This window comes from Echinops telfairi, unplaced genomic scaffold, assembly GCF_000313985.2.
Source record: "Echinops telfairi isolate 266 unplaced genomic scaffold, ASM31398v2 ScPeMD7_7468;HRSCAF=8506_0, whole genome shotgun sequence".
Classification (NCBI taxonomy): Eukaryota; Metazoa; Chordata; class Mammalia; order Afrosoricida; family Tenrecidae; genus Echinops; species Echinops telfairi.
The window spans coordinates 56,436,660-56,441,391 of record NW_022111369.1 but is presented as its reverse complement, the minus strand read 5'-3'; the positions used below and the strand labels follow the sequence as shown (position 1 = coordinate 56,441,391).

Genomic DNA, 4,732 nt, shown 5'->3' with positions numbered 1-4,732 from the left:
TTATCAGATATTTCTTATCTCAGAAATAAATAAATATAGCCAAATATTTAAGGAGCTTTTCTTCTTTGATTTTTTTATGTCAAAACTCAACCTACACAATTTATCAATTTGAAATTCTCTTAAATGCCCAAATGAGCAATTTCTACCTGTTCATGAAAAGATTATTATTTCTCAGAAGTAGAATGAGTATCTAATTAATCTAACTATAAAAGAAAGCAATTTTGAGCTGGAAGAAAATTTAGAAACAGCCACATCTTTTATTATACTCATGTCTATTACAAGCATTAATGTTTATATATTCAAAATACCAAGTTTTAAATTACTAATACTGAAACAAAAACAAACATTATTAAGCTTAGTATTCAAATGAGATGACAGGATCTATTAAAACATAAGCTTAACATGTCTTAAATAAATTACCCATGTTGATGGCAATGTCTACATGTGTCTTATAATAATATCTACCTTGAAGAATTATTGTGAGAAATAGATGAGTGTACATAAAGCAGGTTATAGAACCTGAATTTAAATGTTTATTTAATATTTTTCAATTTTAGTATCCTTATAGTTTCTTACTAAAAAAATACCAATATTAGAAATCCATTATCCTTGGTGGTTCTGTGAGAGACCTTTCACCTCTCAAAGTTTTCTTTAATGAAAATTACATCAGAACAGATTAAACTCACATGAGCATGGCAATTGAGTCTGGTCTGCTTTCAGCTTACTGATTTACTACTTAATTCCTCTAGCCATCACCTTGGACAACTCAGAAGAGAACTGCGTCCATTTCCTTTCTCCTGCTTTCCCACTCTGGGAGTCATACGGAGCCATCCTCACAGGCATTCCTGTGTTGGAGCCCCTTGTAGCAGCCGCTGTATCAAGTCACTTCCTTAAAGGTTGAAGGTTGTCCTCTTTTCTGCCGCCGTTCTTCATTGGCAAGCGGGTGTTCTTCTCCAGGCCTCTCCTAAAGACATGTCCACAATACATGAGACAAATTCTTAGCATCCTCTTTTTTTAGGGAACATTCTGGTTATACTGATTTCAGGACAGACTCCTTTATTCTCTCTTGTAGCCCACAATATATTTAATAGTATTCACTAATGCCAATTTAGCATTAATTAGAGGCATGAATTCATCTATATGCCTTATTCATTACTTGCACATCAGACCTTGTCCATATGTTCTGACAATGAGATGTAAACCAAAGTATTCCAAAATAAGTGCTTTAAAAATAGCTAATATTTGTTCTTTCCTCCCTCTCTTCCTTATCGATTCTTTGTTCGTGTTGGCACGAGGAGTAAATGGCTGTTGCTAGAACAGTCTGAGACTTCAAAGAAACCTTGGCACTGAGGGGCATGTAAAGGAGCCCTGGTGGCACAGTGGGTACACGTGGGGCTACAAACCTTGAAATCAGCAATTCAAACCCACCAGGTGCTCTAGGGGAGAAAGTTAAGTCTCAGAAACCCACAGGGCAGTTTTACTCTGCCCTATAGGGTCACCAAGAGTAAGAACTGACTTGATGGCAATGACTTTTTCAGAGTGCAACCATTACATAGAAGGGATCTGGGTCCTCTGAGGGCTTCGCAAAGCAGAAATACCTTAAGAGTCCTAACTCATTTTCTCTGGACTTTGACATTAAGAAAGAACAAATATCTATTTTGTTTAAGCCACTGACTTTTCGAGGTTCTATTGCTGTTAAACCCAAATCAGTTGCCAATGAGTTGATTCCAGATTCCGATGTCAGGTGACCCTGTGTGTATCAGAGTAGACCTAGGTTCCACAGGACTTCCAATAGCCTTTTTTTCCCCCCCTGGAAATTAGTTGCTATGGCCCTTCTATCTGTAGTCTTTGCAACTCCCACTCAGGGACTGGGTAGGAATATGCAAATAAGGTATAGAGGAGTACAACTTGGAATTGGTCAGTTTGCCATTCCACTGGGTATAAAGTAAGCCCTTTCAGAAGCAGGAATGGAGAATACCGTAGCCAACAGAAACAAAAGCCTTGAGCGAAACGCATCAAGATCTCTGTGTGAAGAAGTGGTGGTGGCAACAGATACACCAGAGGTCAAGAGAAGAAGGCTTGGTTGACTTCCCAGTCCATAGAAGGAGTAAAGTGGAGGGCCTTTGGGTAGGAGGCTCCTTTGCAGAGTCTGAGGCTCGTTAGGCATTCTTCAGCATGAAAGATGTTTTATAGCAATTGCCTGAGCAGGACAGGATCCAAGGGTTCACGACGCTGAGAGACTGAGACCCAGAAAGAGATGTATCTGCCTGCCTGGCTGAGAAGAGTTGCTGTGGACAGAAGAATTGTAGCCCTAATATTTTTCTCTCCTGATTTGTAATCTGTTAACTTTCCAAATGAGCTCAGAATTGTCCTCTATGGTTATTGCAACAAATGATTGAACCCAGTAAAGAAGTAGAGTGTCATGGAGCGTCAGTTGGTGCCAGAATAAAGTTGGAGGGTGGAGGCACGCCTGACCTCTGCATTGTGGGAATTGACTTTGGGCTGCACGGAACTGGTTTCTCCTCCCATTTTGCATAGCTAAAGGTCACACCTGGGTGCCAAGTCATTTCAATATTCTCCAAGTAGCCATTTTCCCCAGGGAGTCCATGGAGCTTTCACTGGCTTCAGTACAGTCATGACTGGTGCTTTCTGGTGCAGAACCCAAGGAATAACGTATTCACCCTTAGTCCCTTGAAATCAACTCGCATGAAGCCCTACTTCTGACATCTAACCGCTCAGTACACATCCATTAGTGTCCAGGTGCCATCTGGAGCTTCTTAAACTTGTTCCACTTGAGATCCCCTTCCAAGAAGAAATTTTTACATACCCTTGAGATTATAGGTATATAAAACAGGTTTACAAAGCACACATTCACTCAAAATAAGTCCTAAGGAATTTCTTGTAACATAGTTCTTTGTGATACATATAAGTTTACCATTTATCAAAGACTAAAGCAAATTCCCATATTAATGAGATGGATATGCTGGTTTATTTTTACATAAAGAATTATTTCCTGGCACATTTGGCACTGCAGGCTCTAGAGTATCTTCAACGTCTTTCGTTGTTGACCTGACAGTTTTGATTTCAGACCCATCAGACTCAGAAACCCACAGAAGCAGTACTGCTGGGTCCCTCTGTCCTGCAGAAGTGTTATCAGTCAAAAGCAGCTCAATGGCAGTGAGTACACTTCCATGTACACCTGTTGTGGTTTATAGACGTCACAAATTGGTTCTGACTCATACGGATCCTCTGTACGACAGCAAGAAACACTGCCTTGTCTCGTGCCACCTTCTCATTCATTGCTATGTTTGAGCCCATCTTTGCAGCCTCCACTTCAAGACCTTTCATTTGGGTCCTTTCTCCTTTTTGACTCTCTTCCTTCCCAAGCAGGATGTCCTCCGGATAACTATCCTGCCTGGTAACATGTTCATAGGATATTCTTTTGAGAATTCTGCCTGTATTTCTTCTAAGAGATTTATTCATTTTTCTAGCAGTCACTGCTAAAACCACTATGATCCTCCAACGGCCTAATTCAGACACGAATTCCTCTTCCCTCTTCCTTCTTCATTTCCCAGCTTCAGCATGTCTGTGAGATGACTGAAAATGCTTGGGCTCGGCACGCCTTAGTCCTTAGTTTAAAAACCAAGCGACCTAGTTTGCATCATATTTACCCAAAGCAATTCATCCTTTCACTCCTTGACTGCTGCTTCCGTGGGTGTGCATGGTGGGTCCAAGTAAAATAAAACCTTTCACAACTTTAATCTTTTCCCCCACTTATCCTGATATTGCTTATTTGTCCAGTTGTGAAGGGTTTTGTTGTCTTTATCTTGAAGCGTAATCCAAGCTGAAGGCTTAAGTCATTCATTCTTATCAGCAAGTGCTTCAAGCCCTCTTCACTTGCAGCCACCAAGGTTATATCTTCTGCATATTGCAGGTTGTGAATAAGTCTTCCTCCAAGCCTGAGTCACGTGCCTCGTCATACAGCCCTGCCTCTCGGATCATTTGCTCAGCATACAGTTTAAATAAGGATGGCAAAATGGTACAACCTTTTCCTGGTTTGAAGCCATGTCTGTGGTAATAGTTTCTTTTAGAGGAATTAATACCAGACTAGTCCCAAGGAGTTAGAGGTTAAAGATGTCCCATATATCCAACCCTCCCAAGAGGCTATGCTGTACCCCTTGCCACCCGCCACTCCACTTCCCCCACTCCCCACCCCAGGCAGCAGCTCTTCCCTTGAGTATATTCTCTCTCCTCCTCCCGGAGTTCTGAGATTCTCTGCAACAGTCCACAGAAACTCAGGAAACTTTCAAGAAATGTCTCCCATGGCGGTGGGTGCTGCTCAATCCCAAAGAGGAAGGTCAGGCAGAAGCAAGCCAAATGCAGGGTCCAGCGCCAGAAGCCTCAAATATCCAAAAGGCACAGCAAGTCTTGTTTCTACCAAATCTCCATCAGGAAATAGAGGTCTAGCTCTTCAGGTGAGGGGACTCCTGTTAGAACTGCAGGGTGGTACCAGTATGCATACCTCATGCAAGGAACACAAAGGATCATGTCTTAAGTCACACCCTTTACTAAGGTTAAGTCATAAAAATGCATCCAAGGAGACAAAGGCTGTGGCTTGGTTTGCATCCTCTACTACAGCTTTAAATATGCCTCTCTGGGAGTTACATAATCTGGTGTCAATTTGAGGATTAAGAGTGTAGGGGTGGAATCTAGGCTGTCAATCAGGATATAG

The 4,732-nt window shown here is 41.5% G+C and overlaps 1 long non-coding RNA gene across 1 annotated transcript in view; it reads right to left on the bottom strand.

Moving 5' to 3' along the window:
• Positions 1–234: 234 nt before the first annotated feature.
• Positions 235–4,732, bottom strand: part of LOC123520995 — a 12,944-nt gene continuing 8,446 nt past the window's right edge. Inside the window, exon 2 of the long non-coding RNA XR_006679504.1 lies at positions 235–964. This is a non-coding gene — a long non-coding RNA (uncharacterized LOC123520995). The remainder of the gene's footprint in view (positions 965–4,732) is intronic.